The sequence below is a fragment of the Oncorhynchus kisutch genome, linkage group LG17 (genome assembly GCF_002021735.2).
Source record: "Oncorhynchus kisutch isolate 150728-3 linkage group LG17, Okis_V2, whole genome shotgun sequence".
Classification (NCBI taxonomy): Eukaryota; Metazoa; Chordata; class Actinopteri; order Salmoniformes; family Salmonidae; genus Oncorhynchus; species Oncorhynchus kisutch.
In genome coordinates, this window is record NC_034190.2 from 73,566,608 (window position 1) to 73,588,125 (window position 21,518).

The window sequence follows — 21,518 nt, forward strand, 5'->3', positions numbered from 1 at the left end:
ACACCAAGGGCGCCTTGAAACCGTTGCTCGTTTCGGATTGGATCTTTTCAAAGTGGGAGTTGCAAAGGCATTCCTCTCCATTCTGTACACTCCACACCAAAATATGTTCCAGAGCTGGTTTTGTTACGACTGAGTGTGCATTCATGATTGTAATAAATTGGACAAGTAAATTAAGCAATTTTTTTCTTCAATATATCATCATTATAATAATCATGTTTTTATTGATATTGTCATTGATAATAGTATACATCTTTAGTTAATTGAGACACAGGACTTCAGTAATTGCAGTAATGACTAAGAAAAAACAGAACTTAAGCATTCAAGTTTATCCACAGTATATGATTGTTTCCTTACAAATAAATACTCAATTTTTGCTAAATATAATGTTTATGTCCATCATAACTAATGGTAATCTGTTTAGTTGATTTGTTGTAATTTTCCAGCACTCCAACATGACAACACTTCATCATAGACAGATGAAGGAAGAGGTAGCTAGCAAAGTTTTTTCTGTCAAATGCAGTGCTGCACACAACACATACAGTGCATTCAAAAAGTATTCAGACCCCTTCACTTTTTCCACATTTTGTTACTTTACAGCCTTATTCTAAAATTGATTACATTTTTGTTTTCCTCACCAATCTACACACAATACCCCATTATGACAAAGCAAAAACTGAAATATTACATAAGTATTCAGACCCTTTACTCAGTGCTTTGTTGAAGCTCCTTTGGCAGTGATTACATCCTCAAGTCTTGTTGGGTATGATGCTACAAGCTTGGCACACATGTATTTGGGGAGTTTCTCCCATTCTTCTCTGCAGATCCTCTCATGCTCTGTCAGGTTGGATGTGGAGCGTCGCTGCACAGCTATTTTCAGGTCTCTCCAGAGATGTTCGATCGGGTTCAAGTCTGGGCTCTGGCTGAGCAACTCAGCGACATTCAGAGACTTGTCCCGAAGCCACTCCTGCGTTGTCTTGGCTGTGTGCTTAGGGTCGTTGTCCTGTTGGAAGGTGAACCTTCGCCCCATTCTGAGGTCCTGAGTGCTCTCGAGCAAGTTTTCATCAAGGATCTCTATGTACTTTGCTTTGTTCATCTTTCCCTCAATCTTGAGTAGTCTCCCAGTCCCTTCCTCTGAAAAAAATCCCTGCAGCATAATGCTTCACCGTAGGGATGGTATTAGCCAGGCGTTGAATAGTGCCTGGTATCCTCCAGATGTGACGCTTGGCATTCAGGCCATCTTGGTTTCATCGGACCAGAAAATCTTGTTTCTCATGGTCTGAGAGTCCTTTAGGTGGCAAACTCCAAGTGGGTTGTCATGTGCCTTTTACTGAGGAGTAGCTTCCGTCTGGCCACTCTACCTTAAAGGCCTGATTGGTGGAGTGCTGTAGAGGTGGTTGTCCTTCTGGAAGGTTCTCCCATCTCCACAGAGGAACTCTGGAGCTCTGTCAGATTGACCATCGAGTTCTTGGTCACCAACCTGACCAAGGCCCTTCTCCCCCGATTGCTCAGTTTGGCTGGGCGGCCAGCTCTAGGAAGAGTCTTGGTGGTACCAAACTTCTTCAATTGAAGAATGATGGAAGCCACTGTGTTCTTGGGGACCTTCAATGCTGCATACATTTGTTGGTAACCTTCCCCAGATCTGTGCATCGACACAATCTTGTTTCAAAGCTCTATGGACAATTCTTTTGACATCATGGCTTGGTTTTTGCTCTGACATGCACTGTCAGCTGTGGGACCTTATATAGACAGGTGTGTGCCTTTCCAAATCATGTCCAATCAATTGAATTTACCACAGGTGGACTCCAATCAAGTTGTAGAAACATCTCAAGGATGATCAATGGAAACAGGATGCACCTGAGCTCAATTTTGAGTCTCATAGCAAAGTGTCTGAATATTTATGTAAATAAAGTATTTCTGTTTTTTATTTTTAATACATTTGCGAAAAAAAGAAAAAAAAACGTTTTTTTACTTTGTCATTATGGGGTATTGTGTGTAGATTGATGAGGGGGGAAATAATTACATCCATTTTAGAATAAGGCTGTAACGTAACAAAATGTGGAAAAAGTGAAAGGTCTGAATACTTTCCGAATGCACTGTACCTCCTGAGGTGCATTTTATTTTTGATTGTTGTCTAAAAATACATTTCACCAGCTCCACAGAACACACTGAAATGGATGAACAAATGTGTTTCTTATAATTTTTAAATGCTTTTGACTCTGAAATAATGTGTAACAATAACACCTTCAACAGCAACAGAGGGTGAATTTCAGAACACACCTGTAGTGCAGTAAGGGCTGAGTGCTCTGACTGACTCTGTGTGATGTGAGGCAGGTGTATACTGTGACTAAATAAATAAATGGAAATAAGATAACACATTGATGAAATGCTTATGGACATGCACACAGAGAGAGGGACATACATCAGGGAATTCTGCATCTCTTTTGGGTGCAGCATGTTTTGGAAGCCAACCTGTGTATTCTAACAGGAGCACTGAGCAGAGGACGCAAAAGACGGAAGATGTTGTTTCTTTATGACTAACCCAACTAACAACACTGGAGCAGAGAGAGAGAAACTCTGGGCCCTACTGCCAAAATCATGGATCCGGATCAAAACGCCAACCACAAAAAAGCATAAAAAAAGCATAAAGCATAAACAAGAATGGCACAGCTGTTTGCATTCCTGCTTTCGGACTGTTTTTACACAGCAACACAGATGCATTGTGAATGTATGTCAAATTAGCATCAACTGGATGACCTGGAAAATGTCATGAGGCTCAATGTAAAAAAATGAGGCCACTGATGACACAAATTAAACTTGAAATTGTTTCTCTGTGCTTGTTTTCTGGTCTGTCTGTCTTTAAAGTGTCTCTCTCCTTCCTGGTCATGTTGTCTTTGCATTCCTCTGAGCTATAAGAGCTGAGAGAGAGAGAAAGGGACTGAGAAAGAGAGAGAGACAGAGAGGGAATGAGAAAGAGAGAGACAGAGACAGAGAGAGGCATAGAAAGAAAGAGACAGAGAGAGGGACTGAGAAAGAGAGACAGAGCGAGGGACTGAGAAAGAGAGAGACAGAGAGAGGGACTGAGAAAGAGAGAACTACAAAGATGGAGAAAGAGAGAGAAGGGCAGCTGATGCCCTGTTTTGACTATGAATTGCAAAGTGACACAGGAGTGTGGAATGGAATGGAGAAGTAATGGAAGAGCTCAGGTTTACAACACTCAGATGACATGCTATCGTTTCCATATTTTGCAGCAGTAGTGTATCTATCAATTTGGCATCTTCATTTCAAAAAATTAAACCCAATTGTTAACTAGTGAAAGAGAGTAGTGTTCTACCTGTGGGAAACAAACTACACAACTTGGTGAGACCTGACAAAAATTCACCAAACAAACATTAGAAGTGGAGTAGGGAGAGAGGACAATGAACAATGAAGGACAATGAAGAAAAAGTAAAGAGTAATTCAAATCATCATGCGACATTGCTTTAAATCATGTGTTTTTATTATTAATATTAAATCAAATTATGTAGATTACAAATGAACCATTATGGGGGCACACTTATACTGCAACTAATATACAAGTAGCCTACATGATGTTGCAAAACAGCACAGCTGTCACACCCTGACCTGAGATATCTCTGTTTTCTTTATTATTTTGGTTAGGTCAGGGTGTGACTAGGGTGGGTATGCTAGTTTTTGTATCGTCTAGGGGTTTTGTATGTCTAGGGGTTTTGTAGGTCTAGGTAGTATGTATGTCTATGGTGGCCTGATATGGTTCCCAATCTGAGGCAGCTGTTGATCGTTGTCTCTGATTGGGGATAATATTTAGGTAGCCATTTTCCCTTTTGTGTTTGTGGGTTCTTGTTCTATGTTTAGTTGCCTGTCTGCACTACTCATATTAGCTTCACGGTTCGTTTTGTTATTTTGTTCAGTGTTCGTTCTTATAATAAAGAAGAATGTACGCTTACCACACTGCACCTTGGTCTCCTTCGTGCGACGAACGTGACAGAAGAACACTCCATAAAAGGACCAAGCAGCGTGTTCAGGAGCAATGGACCTGGGAGGAGATACTGGATGGAGCAGGACCCTGGACGGATATATTACGAGGAGTTGTACCGACGAGACAAGCCCGAGAAGTAGACGAGGAGACGAGATTGGCTGAGTCAGGTTGGATACCTGAGCCAACTCCTCGTGCTTACCATGGGGAGCGTGTGACTGGTCAGGCACCGTTATATGCAGTGATGCGCAGGGTGTCTCCAGTTCGCATTCATAGCCCGGTGCACTCTATTCCAGCTCCTCGCATTTGCCGGACTAGAATGGGCATCCAGCCAGGAAGGATGGTGTCGGCTCAGCGCTCCTGGTCTCCAGTACACCTCCTTGGACCAGGATATCCTGCGCCCTGAGGTGCGTGTCACCAGCCCGGGAACCACCAGTGCCAGCACCATGCACCAGGCCTCCGGTGTGCCTCCACAGTTCAGTACGTCCTGTGCCTGCTCCTCGCACTCGCCCTTAGGTGCGTGTTCCCAGCCCGGGTACCACCAGTGCCGGCACCACGCACCAGATATCCAGTGCGCCTCCGCAGTCCAGAGCTTCCGGCGACAGTACCCAATCCAGAGCTTCCGGCGACAGTACCCAATCCAGAGCTTCCGGGGACAGTACCCAATCCAGAGCTTCCGGGGACAGTACCCAATCCAGAGCTTCCGGCGACAGTTCCCAGTCCAGAGCTTCCGGCGACAGTTCCCAGTCCAGAGCTTCCGGCGACGGGCCACAGTCCGGAACCTCCAATGACGGGCCACAGTCCGGGACCTCCAACGACGGGCCACAGTCCGGAACCTCCAACGACGGGCCACAGTCCGGAACCTCCAACGACGGGCCCCTATAGGTTCAGGTTTGCGGCCGGGAGTCCGCACCTTTGGGGGGGGTACTGTCACGCCCTGACCTGAGATATCTCTGTTATCTTTATTATGTTGGTTAGGTCAGGGTGTGACTAGGGTGGGTATGCTAGTTTTTGTATTGTCTAGGGGTTTTGTAGGTCTAGGTAGTATGTATGCCTATGGTGGCCTGATATGGTTCCCAATCATAAGCAGCTGTTGATCGTTGTCTCTGATTGGGGGTCATATTTAGGTAGCCATTTTCCCTTTTGTGTTTGTGGATTCTTGTTCTATGTTTAGTTGCCGGTCTGCACTACTCATATTAGCTTCACGGTTCGTTTTGTTATTTTTGTTTGTTTGTTCAGTGTTCGTTCTTATAATAAAGAAGAATGTACACTTACCACGCTGCACCTTGGTCTCCTTCGTACGACGAACGTGACAACAGCAGCATTTGATTTCCCAAATAATCACTGAAAGATAATTGAGTTGAACATTTTAAGTTTCAAGGAAAGCTTTTTTAAAATAAATAATTAGACAAAGTAATTTTAAATGTCCTATCTTATTCTTTAGTTCCAATCTTAGTTATCTGAAAAGAGCAAGGTCAGAGAATCAGGATCTATCAATCTTTGTACAAAACAATACAAATGTGCAGATAGTTATCATTCACCATCATACTTCATCTTATTAAATTCTGTAAAAAAAAAAATATGACACAATATCAACACAATATTAATTTGGGAATACACTGTTTAAATTAAACATTAACCTAAACATGTAATTAAGCATATTACATACAGTTGAAGTCGGAAGTTTACATACACTTAAGTTGGAGTCAATAAAACTTGTTTTACAACTTCCACAAATTTGTTGATAACAAACTACAGTTTTGGCAAATCGGTTAGCACATCTACGTTGCGCATGACAAGTAATTTTTCCAACAATTGTTTACAGACAGATTATTTCACTTATATTTCACTGTATCACAATTCCAGTGGGTCAGAAGTTTACATACACTAAGTTGACTGTGCCTTTAAACAGCTTGGAAAATTTCAGAAAATGATGTCATGGCTTTAGAAGCTTCTGATAGGGTAATTGACATCATTTGAGTCTATTGGAGGTGTACCTGTGGATGTATTTCAAGGCCGACCTTCAAACTCAGTGCCTCTTTGCTTGACATTACGGGAAAATCCAAAGAAATCAGCCAAGACCTCCACTCTTTTTGTAGACCTCCACAAGTCTGGTTCATCCTTGGGAGGAATTTCCGAATGCCTGAAGGTACCACGTTCATCTGTACAAACAATAGTATGCAAGTATAAACACCATGGGACCACGCAGCCATCTTACCGCTCAGGAAGGAGACGTGTTCTGTCTCCTAGAGATGAACGTACTTTAGTGCAATAGGTGCAAATCAATCCCAGAACAACAGCAAAGTACCTTGTGAAGATGCTGGAGGAAAAAGGTACAAAAGTATCTATATCCACAGTAAAACGAGTCCTATATCAACATAACCTGAATGGCAAGGAAGAAGCCACTGCTCCAAAACTGCCATAAAAAAGCCAGACTACGGTTTGCAACTGCACATGGGGACAAAGATTGTACTTTTTGGAGAAATGTCCTCAGGTCTGATGAAACAAAAAATAGAATGGTTTGGCCATAATAACCATCGTTATGTTTGGAGGAGAAAGGGGGAGACTTGCAAGCCGAAGAACACCATCCCAATCGCGAAGCACGGGGGTGGCAGCATCATGTTGTGGGGGTGCTATGCTGCAGGAGGGACTGGTGCACTTCACAAAATAGATGGCTTCATAAGGAATGAAAATGATGTGGCTATATTGAAGCAACATCTCAAGACATCAGTCAGGAAGTTAAAGCTTGGTCGTAAATGTATCTTCCAAATGGACAATGACCCCAAGCATACTTCCAAAGTTGTGGCAAAATGGCTTAAGGACAACAAAGTCAAGGTATTGGAGTGGCCATCACAAAGCCCTGACCTCAATGCTATGGAAAATTTGTTGGCAGAACTGAAAAAGCGTGTGCTAGCAAGGAGGCCTACAAACCTGACTCAGTTACACCAGCTCTGTCAGGAGGAATGGGCCAAAATTCACCCAACTTATTGTGGGAAGCTTGTGGAAAGCTACCCGAAACGTTTGACCCAAGTTAAACAATTTGAAGGCAATGCTACCAAATCATAATTGAGTGTATGTAAACTTCTGACCTGCTGGGAATGTGATGAAAGAAATAAAAGCTGAAATAAATAATTCTCTCTACTATTATTCTGACATTTCACATTCTTAAAATAAAGTGGTGATCCTAACTGACCTAAAACAGGGAATTATTACTAGGATTAAATGTCAGGAATTGTGAAAAACTGACTTTAAATGTATTTGGCTAAGGTGTATGTAAACTTCCGACTTCAACTGTATCTCCAATCAGACTCTGTAAATCTAGCATACATGTTCAATGTCTGCCCCCTCCATACTTGGCTATGGCGACTATGAAGATCACATCTGAGCTTTATGTAGGACTGGGACTTTAGGTCTAGGATCATGTGATTTGCTGGAAGCCCACCTCCCCTCCCCTCCCCTCCCTCCTCCTTCCCCTGCCCCTTAGTGGCCTCTGCTGGGCTATGTTTCCAGGAAAGGGGCCTGCTGGACAGGCTGTGAGAGAGGCCTATGCAGGGAAAGATTGGCTCATAGAGAAAAACAAAAACTCCTCCTTACATAAGGCTGCTGCCTCAATGACAGGAAAACGTTCCCAGCCACCACAATGCAAAGAAAACCTGTTTGGCGCTCTATTTCACAGTCACAGCACGGCACTTGAGGACTGAAATATGCTAAACTCTTATAACAATGACTCTACCAGTCTTCTACAGGAAATGTAATGACACAATTGTGCATACTAGTGTAAGAATTCCAATCAACAACATTAGCGGTAGCAATTACATCCAGAAGCAATCAAGACTTATATTTGAGGTGAAATAAGGTGAACATGGTGGAGGTACAAATAAAAATAAAGTGATGCACTTTCACAATATGTAAAAACTCATGGCATTAAATGTTTGTTGTTCAGACTACAGTACTGGTAGTCTGGTACTTTTAAACATTACCATGAGTTTTAGTCAACAGTGCCTCCCTGTGGCAGAATGCTAGGCTTCTGTCAAGCACGTGCATTATGAAACCTGTGCTGTGAGGCTATGCAATGAGCCTTGAAGGTGATATTTGGAAAGGGAGATATCTTGTCCCTTGTACAACTGAATGCATTCAACTGAAATGTCTTCTGCATTTAACGCAATACCTCTGAATTAGAGAGGTGCGGTGGGCTGCCTTAATCAGCAACCACGTCATCGGTGCCTGGGGAACAGTGGGTTAACTGCCTTGCTCAGGGGAAGAACGACAGATTGTCAGCTCTGGGATTCGATCCAGCAACCTTTCGGTTACTGGCCCAAAGCTGGAGGTGCGACTGTACAGACTGTACGATAAAAAAATGTAATCAAGGTTTTTTTATTTGATATTTTTAAAGATTATACAGACAAGACAAACAAACAAACAGGTAGAGGGCAAACTGATCTCATAGCACATCAAATAGATGGCCCTAATATTTATGTGATGGTCAATGACATCTAATGGAAAAGTAGTTTCAGGAGTTGAGGAATGCTAGGCTTCTGTCAAGCACCGACATTATGAAACCATTTACCATTTTTCTATGGTAGATCTCATTGACCACCACATACCAAAAAATAGGAGAATCTATTTGAGTTAACCATTTCAAGATGTAATTCAGTCACTAAGTGAATAAATAATATATTGACATTTACAGTACCATTTCACAATAATTTTCTAGACTCATCACAAAGCAAATCCTATTACCATTAATTAATATGTCAATTAACTTAAAAATATCCCAAGGATCCTCACATAGCCACACACACACACACACACACACACACACACACACACGCACACACGCACACGCATGCACACGCACACGCACACGCATACACGCACACACACAGCTGCTGTATCAGAACTGTGGTGTCGTTCCTGACCCTGCCGTTGACATCCAGACAGGACACGCCTAATGCTATCAGACTAAACAACACCTAGAGAGAGGGAGAAAGGGACGGAGAGACAGAGGGGAGAAAGGGGTGTGAGAGATTCAGTACAATGTATAATCAATGTATAAACTGACCACACAAAGCTTTCAGTAATAAATAAACAGCCTAAACTAAAATAAATACTTACCAGGTAACCTACAAATCCCAAATATCCTATGCAAAGAAAAGCAGCCAGCACATACAGCCACACGCTGTCCAAAACGGTCACATAGATGACCACAAAGTACATGTTGATACAACACACCAGCAGGATCACAACTCCTCCCCAATCTTCCAAAATCTGAAAGAATTGTGATAGCAACAGAAATCATTCGGATCCCAAAAATTGTAAGTTGAATCTTCTCATATTATCGTATGATGTTCTTTAAAATATAACATTTAATGTAGCTAAAATTGTAACGTTTTCAGCATATTCACAGTATACTTACAATCCATTGGCTAATTCAGTCATGAGGGATGACAAACTGGTGAAAGTGAGGATGGGAATCAGAGTAAATGGCAGCTGAGTGAGAGAAACAGAAAGCATTAACCAACTACTCTGTTGGAATGGCAGCTGAGTGAGAGAAACAGAAAGCATTAACCAACTACTCTGTTGGAATGGCAGCTGAGTGAGAGAAACAGAAAGCATTAACCAACTACTCTGTTGGAATGGCTGCTGAGAGAGAGAAACAGAAAGCATTAACCAACTAATCTGATGGAATGGCAGCTGAGTGACAGAAACAGAAATCATCAACCAACTACTCTGTTGGAATGCAACAGCTTGCCTGGGATTAGGGTTACGGTTGAGCCGGGGTGTGGAGCTGAAGCTAGAGCTAGGTTTGTGGTTGAGACAGGGGTTAGGGTTGGACCGGGTTGTGGACATGAAGCTAGGGTTAGGGTTAGGGTAAAGGCTAGGGTTGAACCAGGCTGTGGAGATACAACTAGGGTTGGGTTTATGGTTAGGGTTGAGGCTAGAGTTAGGGTGGAACTGGGTTGTGGACATGAAGGTAGGGTTAGGGTTGAGGCTAGGGTTAGGATTGAGCTGGGGTGTGGTCTAAGGTGTCCACGCTTAAAATACCCAAAATGCAGAACAATAGGGATATTGTAGCCCACACGGGCTCTCGAGTGGCACAGAGGTCTAAGACAATGCATCTCAGTGCTAGTAGGCGTCACTACAGACTCAAATCAAATTTATTTATATAGCCCTTCGTACATCAGCTGATATCTCAAAGTGCTGTACAGAAACCCAGCCTAAAACCCCAAACAGCAAGCAATGCAGGTGTAGAAGCACGGTGGCTAGGAAAAACTCCCTAGAAAGGCCAATACCTAGGAAGAAACCTAGAGAGGAACCAGGCTATGTGGGGTGGCCAGTCCTCTTCTGGCTGTGCCGGGTGGAGATTATAACAGAACATGGCCAAGATGTTCAAATGTTCATAAATGACCAGCATGGTCGAATAATAATAAGGCAGAACAGTTGAAACTGGAGCAGCAGCACAGTCAGGTGGAAGTTGAAACTGGAGCAGCAGCATGGCCAGGTGGACTGGGGACAGCAAGGAGTCATCATGTCAGGTAGTCCTGGGGCATGGTCCTAGGGCTCAGGTCAGTTGAAACTGGAACAGCAGCATGGCCAGGTGGACTGGGGACAGCAAGGAGTCATCATGTCAGGTAGTCCTGGGGCATGGTCCTAGGGCTCAGGTCCTCCGAGAGAGAGAAAGAAAGAGAGAAGGAGAGAATTAGAGAACGCACACTTAGATTCACACAGGACACCGAATAGGACAGGAGAAGTACTCCAGATATAACAAACTGACCCCAGCCCCCCGACACATAAACTACTGCAGCATAAATACTGGAGGCTGAGACAGGAGGGGTCAGGAGACACTGTGGCCCCATCCGAGGACACCCCCGGACAGGGCCAAACAGGAAGGATATAACCCCACCCACTTTGCCAAAGCACAGCCCCCACACCACTAGAGGGATATCTTCAACCACCAACTTACCATCCTGAGACAAGGCTGAGTATAGCCCACAAAGATCTCCGCCACGGCACAACCCAGGGGGGGGGCGCCAACCCAGACAGGATGACCACAACAGTGAATCAACCCACTCAGGTGACGCACCCCCTCCAGGGACGGCATGAGAGAGCCCCAGCAAGCCAGTGACTCAGCCCCTGTAATAGGGTTAGAGGCAGAGAATCCCAGTGGAAAGAGGGGAACCGGCCAGGCAGACTCCCTTGTCGAATCCAGGCTGATTGGGAGTTCCATAGGGTGGCGCAAGTCGTCCAGGTTTGGCCGCTGTAGGCCGTCATTGTAAATAAGAATTTGTTCTTAACTGACTTGGCTAGTTAAATAAAGGTTACATTTAAAAATGTAAAACATGAACAAAAATGGTCAGCACCAATGCAAACTTCAAAGTTGTGACAATTCTGTAAACACTGAGAATGTACCCACTTCCAAGTACAGTTTTTACCTTGGCCAAGTGGGCTACTGTGGCTATTTGATCATAATGTAGGTGTCCCCATAAAACAATATGGAGAAAATGCATCCCATAACATTTTAACATGGAAATTGCTGTTCTATCATTCAACCTACATTAGCAGCCAATGTGTGGTGTTCAATGTAGGCCTACAGTCGTGGCAAAAAGTTTTGAGAATGACACAAATATTAATTTCCACAAAGTCTGCTGCTTCAGTGTCTTACATATTTTTGTCAGATGTTACTATGGAATACTGAAGTATAATTACAAGCATTTCATAGGTGTCAAAGGTTTTTATTGACAATTACATGAAGTTGATGCAAAGAGTCAATATTTGCAGTGTTGACCCTTCTTTTTCAAGACATCTGCAATCCGTCCTGGCATGCTGTCAATTAACTTCTGTGCCACATTCTGACTGAAGGCAGCCCATTCTTGCATCATCAATGCTTGGGTTTGTCAGAATTTGTGGGTTTTTGTTTGTCTACTCGCCTCTTGAGGATTGAACACAAGTTCTCAATGGGATGAAGTTCTGGGGAGTTTCCTGGCCTTGGACCCAAAATATCAATGTTTTGTTCCCCAAGCCACTTAGTTATCACTTTTGCCTTATGGCAAGGTACATGCTGGAAAAGGTGTTGTTCGTCACCAAACTGTTCCTGGATGGTTGGGAGAAGTTGCTCTCGGAGGATGTGTTGGTACCATTCTTTATTCAAGGCCGTGTTCTTTGGCAAAATTGTGAGTGAGCCCACTCCCTTGGCTGAGAAGCAACCCAACACATGAATGGTCTCGGGATGCTTTACTTTTGGCATGACACAGGACTGATGGTAGCGCTCACCTTGTCTTCTCAGGACAAGCTTTTTTCCGGATGCCCCAAACAATCGAAAGGGGAATCATCAGAGAAAATGACTTTACCCCAGTCCTCAGCAGTCCAATCCCTGTACCTTTTGCAGAATATCAGTCTGTCCCTGATGTTTTTCCTGGAGAGAAGTGGCTTCTTTGCTGCCCTTCTTGACACCAGGCCATCCTCCAAAAGTCTTCGCCTCACTGTACGTGCAGATGCACTCACACCTGCCTGCTGCCATTCCTGAGCAAGCTCTGTACTGGTGGTTCCCCGATCCTGCAGCTGAATCAACTAGAGGAGACGGTCCTGGCGCTTGCTGGACTTTCTTGGGTGCCCTGAAGCCTTCTTCATAACAATTGAACCGCTCTCCTTGAAGTTCTTGATGATCCGATAAATGGTTGATTTAGGTTAAATCTTACTGGCATTTATGTCCTTGCCTGTGAAGCCATTTTTGTGCAAAGCAATGATGACAGCATGTATTTCCTTGCAGTTAACAGAGGAAGAACAATGATTGGCCCTGCCCCGCCCTCCTTTCGGAAAAGCTGACCACGACTCCATTTTGTTGATCCCTGCCTACAGACAGAAACTAAAACAAGAGGCTCCCACGCTGAGGTCTGTCCAACGCTGGTCCGACCAAGCTGACTCCACACTCCAAGACTGCTTCCATCACGTGGACTGGGATATGTTTCGTATTGCGTCAGATAACAATATTGACGAATACGCTGATTCGGTGTGCGAGTTCATTAGAACATGCGTTGAAGATGTCGTTCCCATAGCAACGATTAAAACATTCCCTAACCAGAAACCGTGGATTGATGGCAGCATTCGCGTGAAACTGAAAGTGCGAACTACTGCTTTTAATCAGGGCAAGGTGACTGGTAACATGACCAAATACAAACAGTGCAGCTATTCCCTCCGCAAGGCTATCAAACAAGCTAAGCATCAGTACAGAGACAAAGTAGAATCTCAATTCAACGGCTCAGACACAAGAGGCATGTGGCAGGGTCTACAGTCAATCACGGACTACAAGAAGAAATCCAGCCCAGTCACGGACCAGGATGTCTTGCTCCCAGGCAGATTAAATAACTTTTTTGCCTGCTTTGAGGACAATACAGTGCCACTGACACGGCCTGCAACGAAAACATGCGGACTCTCCTTCACTGCAGCTGAGGTGAGTAAGACATTTAAACGTGTTAACCCCCGCAAGGCTGCAGGCCCAGACGGCATCCCCAGCCGCGCCCTCAGAGCATGCGCAGACCAGCTGGCCGGTGTGTTTACGGACATATTCAATCAATCCCTATACCAGTCTGCTGTTCCCACATGCTTCAAGAGGGCCACCATTGTTCCTGTTCCCAAGAAAGCTAACTGGTAACTGAGCTAAACGACTACCGCCCCGTAGCACTCACTTCAGTCATCATGAAGTGCTTTGAGAGACTAGTCAAGGACCATATCACCTCCACCCTACCTGACACACTAGACCCACTCCAATTTGCTTACCGCCCAAATAGGTCCACAGACGATGCAATCTCAACCACACTGCACACTGCCCTAACCCATCTGGACAAGAGGAATACCTATGTGAGAATGCTGTTCATCGACTACAGCTCGGCATTCAACACCATAGTACCCTCCAAGCTCGTCATCAAGCTCGAGACCCTGGGTCTCGACCCCGCCCTGTGCAACTGGGTACTGGACTTCCTGACGGGCCGCCCCAGGTGGTGAGGGTAGGCAACAACATCTCCACCCCGCTGATCCTCAACACTGGGGCCCCACAAGGGTGCATTCTGAGCCCTCTCCTGTACTCCCTGTTCACCCACGACTGCGTGGCCACGCACGCCTCCAACTCAATCATCAAGTTTGCGGACGACACAACAGTGGTAGGCTTGATTACCAACAACGACGAGACGGCCTACAGGGAGGAGGTGAGGGCCCTCGGAGTGTGGTGTCAGGAAAATAACCTCACACTCAACGTCAACAAAACTAAGGAGATGATTGTGGACTTCAGGAAACAGCAGAGGGAACACCCCCCTATCCACATCGATGGAACAGTAGTGGAGAGGGTAGCAAGTTTTAAGTTCCTCGGCATACACATCACAGACAAACTGAATTGGTCCACTCACACAGACAGCATCGTGAAGAAGGCGCAGCAGCGCCTCTTCAACCTCAGGAGGCTGAAGAAATTCGGCTTGTCACCAAAAGCACTCACAAACTTCTACAGATGCACAATCGAGAGCATCCTGGCGGGCTGTATCACCGCCTGGTACGGCAACTGCTCCGCCCACAACCGTAAGGCTCTCCAGAGGGTAGTGAGGTCTGCACAACGCATCACTGGGGGCAAACTACCTGCCCTCCAGGACACCTACACCACCCGATGTTACAGGAAGGCCATAAAGATCATCAAGGACATCAACCACCCGAGCCACTGCCTGTTCACCCCGCTATCATCCAGAAGGCGAGGTCAGTACAGGTGCATCAAAGCTGCTTCTATCTTCTATCTTCTAGCTTCTATCTCAAGGCCATCAGACTGTTAAACAGCCACCACTAACATTGAGTGGCTGCTGCCAACACACTGACACTGACACTGACTCAACCCCAGCCACTTTAATAATGGGAATTGATGGGAAATGATGTAAATATATCACTAGCCACTTTAAACAATGCTACCTTATATAATGTTACTTACCCTACATTATTCATCTCATATGCATACGTATATACTGTACTCTATATCATCGACTGCATCCTTATGTAATACATGTATCACTAGCCACTTTAACTATGCCACTTCGTTTACATACTCATCTCATCTCATATGTATATACTGTACTCGATACCATCTACCATCTACAGACACATGCACATTTGTGGCCTGCTGGAGGTCATTTTGCAGGGCTCTGGCAGTGCTCCTCGTGCTCCTCCTTGCACAAAGGCGGAGGTAGCGGTCCTGCTGCTGGGTTGTTGCCCTCCTACGGCCTCCTCCACATCTCCTGATGTACTGGCCTGTCTCCTGGTAGCGCCTCTAAGCTCTGGACACTACGCTGACAGACACAGCAAACCTTCTTGCCACAGCTCGCATTGATGTGCCAGCCTGGATGAGCTGCACTACCTGAGCCACTTGTGTGGGACTCCGTCTCATGCTACCACTAGAGGGAAATCCCCACCAGCATTCAAAAGTGACCAAAACATCAGCCAGGAAGCATAGGAACTGAGAAGTGGTCTGTGGTCACCACCTGCAGAACCACTCCTTTATTGGGGGTGTCTTGCTAATTGCCTAGAATTTCCACCTGTTGTCTATTCCATTTGCACAACAGCATGTGAAATGTATTGTCAATCAGTGTTGCTTCCTAAGTGGACAGTTTGATTTCACAGAAGTGTGATTGACTTTGATTTACATTGTGTTGGCTAAGTGTTCCCTTTATTTTTTTATGCAGTGTATATCCTTTCATAAAGCCAAACGTGACTGCAAGAGACTGGTTGGAATGTCTGACTGAAATACGGGACAAATCTACCTTTTTTTCTAAAGTAGTGGTGCTTGAATTTGTTGATCAAATGCGGGATATGATTGTTTGGTTGCAGGACACAGGACAAAGGGACAAAATGCAGGACTTCCCCACACAATGTGGGACATGTGGTCACCCTAGTGTAGGCATGGGGGGGGTTAGGATTAGGGTTAGGGTTGAGGGTTAGGGTTGAGGATAGAGTAAGGGTTGAGCTGGGGTGTGGACATGAAACTAGATAAAGGGGATCTGCTGTCTGACCTGACTCATCTGCTTAAAGAAATGTATTTATTTTTAAACAAAACAACCTGCATGCTCTGCAACACGTTGAGGAAGTTGTTCATGGGTGATGTCCTTGAAGATGGCTACCAGAAGGGTGGGCGTGATGGCGATGGAGCGGGTCAGCAACACCCGAGAGAAATGGGACAAGTGTAGGTTCAGAAAGCTCTGTAGGGACGAGACTGGGTTCAAAATCTTTAACTCTGATTTTCATTTAGCTACTGTAAGGTTTTATATGATGTTAGTGGTGATGAGAGCCGAGCCACTGTCATTTGATCTTCTTACCATCACAAACGCTCCACAGCCTGATACCTGGTATTATTTAGTCATCGACAGACAGTTAAAGCAATTAACAGATCAATACATCTAATTGATCCAGGGGTTGACTTGTAAATAGGGCAGAGTTATAGGTGAGTCTAAGAGGATCTCATCTCTCAATTCAATTGACCTTGAATTAATAAATGAATGAGTTCTTGCACAATCCTCCATGACAAACTATCCTGAGTAGGTCCCAGTCATGGTTGTCCCAGGCTAGAACACACCTAGCCTACACCCATTCATTGTCTTACATCAGATCGCGTCACTCCTACGCGACGCTCATCCCTTAAACGATCAGTGCAGGTGGAATCAACAAGCTCTCTGACTTAAGACAATGTGCCTACACCAGGAAAAACCCAAATGTTGGCATTCAGCCTGAGGGTGAAAGGGCAGCCTTAACCCTTTGAAGATGTTCACCTGCAGTGTCTAATTGTTCAACAGGAACAGATCTAGATGAGGAATGTGTGTTGATTTACAGACTTCATGCTGAAATAAAGAGCCACTAGACATGATAATAACGTCAACAACAATGTCTAGAAGCAACACAGCATTGAAATAAATTAAACTCAGCAAAAAAAGAAACATCCTCTCACTGTCAACTGCGTTTATTTTCAGCAAACTTAACATGTGTAAATATTTATATGAACATAACAATATTCAACAACTGAGACATAATCTGAACAAGTTCCACAGACATGTCGTCACGATCATTATAAGGAGTGGACCAAGATGCAGCGTGGTATGTTTCCATCCTTTTAATTAGGAAGAGAAAAACTCAAAGAACAAAAGCAATAAAGCTCACAAATGAACCGTGACGCTGATATAATGTTCACTGGCAAGTATACCTAGACAAGATCCCACAAAGCACAATGGGAAAATGGCTGCCAAAATATGATCCCCAATCAGAGACAACGATAAACAGCTGTCTCTGATTGGGAACCATACCAGGCCAACATAGATCAATAATCACTTAGATAACCCGCCCTAGTCACTGTCACGCCCGAACCAACACAGAGAATAAACAGCTCTCTATGGTCAGGGCGTGACACATGTGACCAACATAAATTGAATAATGTGTCCCTGAACAAAGGGGGGGGGCACTACAACTTTTCCCTGAACAAACAGAGGGCACTACAATGTTTATCCACTCAGAGAGCACATATAAACTCAGAAAAAAAGAAACATCCCTTTTTCAGGACCCTGTCTTTCAGGACAACCATGACTGGGACCTACTCAGGATAGTTTGTCATGGAGGATTGTACAAGAACTCATTCATTCATATTCATACAAATAAACATAACTTCACAGATCTTCATTGTAAAGGGTTTAAACACTGTTTCCCATGCTTGTTCAATGAACCATAAACAATGAATGAACATGCACCTGTGGAACGGTTGTTAAGACACAAACAGATTACAGACGGTAGGAAATTAAGGTCACAGTTATGAAAACTTAGGACACTAAAGAGGCCTATGTACTGACTCTGAAAAGCACCAAAAGAAAGATGCCCAGGGTCCCTGCTCATCTGTGTGAACGTGCCTTAGGCATGCTGCAAGGAGGCATGAGGACTGCAGATGTGGCCAGGGCAATAAATTGCAATGTTCGTACTGTGAGACGCCTAAGACAGCACTACAGGGAGACAGGACAGACAGCTGATCATCCTTGCAGTGGCAGAGCACGTGTAACAACACCTGCACAGGATCAGTACATCCGAACATCACACCTGCGGGACAGGCACAGGATGGCAACAACTGCCCGAGTTACACCAGGAATGCACAGTCCCTCAATCAGTGCTCAGACTGTCCACAATAGGCTGAGAGAGGCTGGACTGAGTGCTTGTCGGCCTGTTGCAAGGATGGTCCTTACCAGACATCACCGGTAACAACGTTGCCTATGGGCACAAACCCACCGTCGCTGGACCAGACAGGGCTGGCAAAAAGTGCTCTTCACTGACGAGTCGCGGTTTTGTCTCACCAAGGGTGATGGTCGGATTCACGTTTATTGTCAAAGGAATGAGCGTTACATCGAGGCCTGTACTCTGGAACAGGATCGTTTTGGAGGTGTGTCGCGGTGTGTCACAGCATCATCAGACTGAGCATGTTGTCATTGCAGGCAATCTCTACGCTGTGCGTTACAGGGAAGACATCCTCCTCCCTCATGTGGTACCCTTCCTGCAGGCTCATCCTGACATGACCCTCCAGCATGACAATGTCACCAGCCATACTGCTTGTTCTGTGTGTGATTTCCTGCAAGACAGGAATGTCAGTGTTCTACCATGGCCAGCGAAGACCCCGGATCTCAATCCCATTGAGCACGTCTGGGACCTGTTGGATCGGAGGGTGAGGGCTAGGGCCATTCCCCCCAGAAATGTCCAGGAACTTGCAGGTGCCTTGGTGGAAGAATGGGGTAACATCTCACAGCAAGAACTGGCAAATCTGGTGGCCACACCAGATACTGACTGTAACTTTTGATTTTGACCCACCCCCTTTGTTCAGGGACACATTTTTCCATTTCTATTAGTCACATGTCTGTTTATGTCTCAGTTATTGAATCTTGTATGTTCATAAAATATTTACACATGTTAAGTTTGCTGAAAATTAACACAGTTGACCGTGAGAGGACGTTTCTTTTTTTGCTGAGTTTATAATCACTGCTACAAGGCAGGCAGGTTACATTGTAATGTACATAAGATTGGTGATTATTGTCCTTGTGCTTGTCTCCACCCCCCTCCAGGTGTTGGCCATCTTCCCCATTATCCCTTGTGTATTTATACCTGTGTTGGACCAGCTCTGCAATGCCATCTCCTCCCAAGGAGCCCTCATTGGTAGACACAAGGAGATGCTTCGTGGTCTGATGGAAGGGTTCCATGACGTGGCCGGACGTCACGACCTAGCATTAGATGCTTTGCAGGAGCAATTCCTTGGCTTGCCTACTAGGCAGCTTACAATGACGGGAACCTCCCAGCCCCTCAGTAACCCGGCTGATAGCAGCGCCGTCACCCCGGTTTCCTGGAGTGCTACGATGGAGATTCCAGAACCTGCTAGGCCTTTCGCTCCCAATGCTCCCTCCTTTTCGAGCTGCAGCCTTCTTCGTTCCCCTCGGACCGCTCAAAGATAGCGTACATTATTATGCTGAAGTCCGGTAGGGCACTCGCCTGGGCCATGGCGGTGTGGGAGCAATAATACGTTGCCTGCTCAGTCTGGAGGTATTTGTGAGGAAGGTGAGAAGTTTGAGGCTCTATGCGGTGCAGCGGAGGGTACCTGGAACCCAGAAGCGCTGTTCGACGCATTCCTGCACAGATTTTTTAAAGGACGAGCTTGCAGCCCGGGAACTACCGTTGGATCTCAACTCACTCATCCCCTTAAACTTCCAGATCCATGGATGGTTATGGGAATGTAGTAGGGAGAAGTGGTCTGATAACGGTCCCAATCGCTCACTCAAGGATCCCACCTTGCATCTGATGAACTCCGGAATTCCCCGAGAGGATCCGAGCTTACCCGAGTTCCTCCAAAAGACTCCGAAGACCGCCGAGTTGCCTGTTCCCGAGCCGATGCAGCTCGGCAGGGCTAGGCTGCCTCCAGCCAAATGCGTACGCAGACTGCACACCCAGAGTTGTCTGTATTGCGGTACTTTCAGTCATTATGTGTCTACCTGTCCCTTCAAGAGACCCAGCTCATTCATCGGAGTGAGTACTCTGGTGGGTCTTAAAGAGAATTATTCTTCTCCCCTTACTCGCCCACCTCTCCATGCCACCCTGCTGTGGGGCGGCCATTCCAAGTCTCTCCAGGTACTCATCGACTCGGGGTGTCCGAGCTGGGCATCCCCACTCAACCCCTCTCCATTTCCATGGGTGTTAGAGTCCTGGATGGGCGCTCTATAGGTCGGGTCACCCACCAGACCACCCCAGTAAACCTACGAGTGTCGCGGAACCACAGCGAGACGATCCAATTCCTGCTGGTTGAGTCTCTGCAGGTTCCCATGGTATTGGGATTCTCTTGGCTCCAGCAACACAATCCCTCCATTGACTGGGCTACTGGTGCCAACATGGGCTGGAACCTGTCCTGCCTCTCTCATTGCCTGAAGTCAGCTCTGCCTGCCCCAGGACATCTTCCTGGGGGCTTGGAAATTTCCCCGGACCCTGCTCCGCAGAGTACCAGGACCTCCGGGAGGGGTTCAGTAAGGCCCGGGCCACTTCTCTTCAGCAGCACCGACCGGTATCCAAGAAGGTCAAGCTATAGTGCCGTGGCTACTACCCCAGAAGCCGAGACCTTTTCCCACTGCTCCAAGATCAATAGCCCCTCTGCTGTTCGTCCTCTGTTGCCCCGTACCCTCCGTATTTTTCCTACCTTTTCTGTGTCTGGAGTTAAAACCATGTCTAACTGCCCCTTGTCTCCTGTTTCCATGCCCACCCCTCTCCCTCGTCTCATCAACGGACGACTGGCATACATGGTGAGACGCCTCCAGAATGTTCGACCTCTGGGCAGGCGATTCCAGTACATGGTTGACTGGGAGGGGTATGGCCCGGAAGAGAGGTCCTGGGTCTCCACTAGACCCAGCCCTCATCTCTGAGTCCCAGTGTCCTGTACCTTGGCCGTCCTGTACCTGTACCTCTGTTCTGGAATGTCGACCCCTGCCTGCCTTGACCTGTCGTTTTCCTGCCCTTGTGCTTACAATAAACATTGTTACTTCACACAGTCTGCACATGATAACTGGTTTGGTTTCTGAGATGTGTTTGTCATGCAAACCCTAACTTCTTTTGGACTCCCGCTGAAACAACCAGCCAACGTAACCGAACCTGCTCCTATCATAGTACACTTTACTGTTCTATTTCTAGTGCTCCCTTACCTTCTCCATGCGTTGGCTCCTGGCCTGTGGGAAGACTGGGAGGTAGAGAAGAGATGTGGATGTTCTCAGGCTGGGGGTTTCTCTCTGCAAACACAAAGTGTTATAATTTAGGGTAGGTTGTGGTGTTGTAGGCAACACAAAAGATACCATAGCTTACTGTATACACAAAACTAATCCAACCCATGTAAAGAGAACTGGGACTTTCCACAAACTGCACATTACAGGGTCTTGCTGAAAAAGGCCACACACAAACAATTGAACTGACTGAGTCAAATAATAAGCATGCACATTTTAGCTGTCAACAATTCATT

At 45.6% G+C, this 21,518-nt stretch overlaps 1 pseudogene; it reads right to left on the reverse strand.

Annotated features, from left to right (window-relative positions):
- Positions 1-5,424: 5,424 nt before the first annotated feature.
- Positions 5,425-20,436, reverse strand: LOC109907066 (metal transporter Nramp1-like; annotated as a pseudogene).
- Between the last annotated feature and the right edge of the window lie 1,082 nt (positions 20,437-21,518).